Source organism: Dunckerocampus dactyliophorus, chromosome 9, assembly GCF_027744805.1.
Source record: "Dunckerocampus dactyliophorus isolate RoL2022-P2 chromosome 9, RoL_Ddac_1.1, whole genome shotgun sequence".
Taxonomy (NCBI): Eukaryota; Metazoa; Chordata; class Actinopteri; order Syngnathiformes; family Syngnathidae; genus Dunckerocampus; species Dunckerocampus dactyliophorus.
Window position 1 is genome coordinate 29788485 of NC_072827.1, and position 2823 is coordinate 29791307.

Below are 2823 nucleotides of genomic sequence, written 5' to 3' on the forward strand. Positions count from 1 at the left end.
AGAAGTAAAGCCCCCCTCTCGCTCTCTTGTTTTGTCATTTTTGGTGTTATGAAGCCAAGCAGATGACTCCTCCTTACAGATAACAGCAGAACATGTTGACCTTTCAACCTCTAGCATGTAAATATGGCACAGAGGAGACAGTTTACTTAAAAATAATCCAAAACCTCCCCCACTATCATGTGAGAAAAAAGTATTGAGGTACACTTTATGAGCAGGGAAGCGTACCAAACCTCGGTACCATAACGGCACCGGTGCACGGTAATATAGCAACCGTAGCATCCATTTTTAAATACTTTTGTGCTTGCAGACTCTCCCCCGCTTAAAAGCAACGCTAATATTTACAGTCGTCCCTCGTTTATTGCAATTAATTGGTTTCAGACCCAACTGTGATACGTGAATTTGTGTTATTTATGTGTTATTTCATGTCTACGGGGCTCTAATGATGTTAAAACCCATATTTAGAAAGTCATGAACAGGTCTTCCATGGTCTAACTACGAAAATATTGCAATTATTATCATTGAATCTTATATCATGGAAATTCATTTAGCGCGGTCGGGTCTGGTACCAATTAACTGCTATAATCCAATCCAATCCAAGTTATTTCATAAACAGTTTCCAAAGACCTGCACAATGTATTAAAATAATAAATGAGTAAAAGTACAAATTAATACAGTAAAAATGAATAAATCAAATAAAAATAACAACATTAAAAACATGAAAATCTATTGAGGGGCCAGCCCACTCAACGCCTTAAAAACAAACAACAACATCTTGAAATCACTTCTGAAACGAACAGGCAATGAGTGCAGGGAGGCCACAATTGGGCTGATGTGCTCCCTCTTTTTGGTTCCTGTTAAAAGTTAAACGTTCTGGACTAACTGTAAGCGAGAGAGGGACCATTGTGGCTCAATCCAGAGTAAAGCGCATTACGGTAGTCCAGACATGACCAAATAAAAGCATGCATGACTTGTTCAAAATGTCGAAAAGATAAAATTGATTTGATTTTAGATAAAACCCCAAGATGATAAAAGCAGGATTTTACAATGGCGTCGATTTGTTTATTAAGCTTAAAATCACTTTCAATTATGACGCCAAGGCTGGGGGCTGTAGGACGTGCATTGTTTTTGAAGGGGCCCGAGTCCAAAAGGGTGCCGGTATGCTCAAGGAGGACAACCTGCGTCTTCCCCTCATTGAGCTTTAAGAAATTGTGAGCCAACCAGATGTTGACGTCACTTAGCACTCGAGCAGGGGTGTCGGGGGGGGCATGGTCATTTCTCGTAAGATGGAAGTAAATCTGGCAGTCATCTGCATAAACGTGATAGGAGATTCCATGCTTTCTAAATACTGTATTAAGTGGGATGAGGTATGGAGAAAATAGGATGGGCCCAAGAATTGATCCATGGGGGCCTCCACAATCAAGGGGGGCGTTTTTTTTTTCCAATTTGCTCTTTCAAACCTCTAATGGTAACATGCACTACAGTCAAAAGTTTGGAGACACTTTCTCATACAACAACATGGTATAGTTTCTGCAAACTTTTGACTGGTAGTGTATGCTAGGCACAGGTGCTCTGAATCTATTTTTTGGTTTAGGTTTTGAGCCGGTTGCAAAAAGCCCCTTTAAAATCACACAATATACTTGTGCCCAGTGAAAAGACTGCATGCATGTTTCCACAAAGCAGGAAGCCCAGTGACGTTAATGCTGTTATATCACAGCTAACAGCACAGTACCTCAGCGAGGTCAGGGCTAGTATGTGCATTTGTTCATATCCTGAGGATGGAACAGGCCAGAGTGGAGCACGTTAAGTGGACGAGTAATTACCGACCCCAAATGACAGCGCTTGTTATATAAATTGAGAATGTCAAACATCTTTATGCCGTGTATCTTCTTGGATCTTTGGGGAGGTAATACGATCTGCATAGAAGTAACTACAGTCAGCCAAAATAAACAATGAATGACGGGGGGGACAAATGTGACATTACAGTCACATTTTAACAGCAGCAGCATGTTAGGTTATAGCCTATACGCTGAAGGGAAAAATGATCAAACTTATCGCTCCCATGTCTGTGTCTTTATTTTAACATGTGTAGCAAAGCCTTTTTGATTATTATTTTTTTTACCATGAGGAAGGAGGCTCTCCTTTGTAACGTCATGACAAAAATTGGACCCTTGGAGTGCATCTTCTCGCAAAAGTGGAGCAAAAAAGTGAGGGAGATGACCAATTTTTCTCACATTTGGTGCTCACAAACAGGCTCCATCTCCATCTAAAAGTCATTGATGCAAAATAGTGTAATGTAGAGCTGCACTGCATCATACTGAGAGGTGTTTCTAACATTTTGCACTGCTCAGGTAGTTGAATAAACCAAACAAATGGTTCGAAACCGCTCTCAGTATGACGCAATGCAAGTGGTTCACCACTGCAAACACCTACCAGAATACTGCTAAATGAATGCGACTTTCTTGTAAAAGGCATATTTGTATTGACATCATTGTGTGTACCTGACGAAGTGGCCATTGAGTGTGCAGCAAACATCAAAGGAAACTCCACGTGGCAAAAGAAGACGCAGTTTCGGAACGCAGCCACACGGGAGTGCTAAAGTTCACGTAATACTGACACAATGGTGCTTCTGACTAAGGTTGTACTTTTACATAAAAAACAGACATCTGGAATGCGTTAAGGTCATGTATCGTCAAAATACAATTTTTTTGAAGTGCCGCTGTAGCTTGGGAAAATATATGGATCTCATGCCATAAGGTCACAGTGGAATTTAACTCAAGGGAATGACGCTCTCCTGCTCTCTCTCCTCCCCTTGTCTCGCGCTAT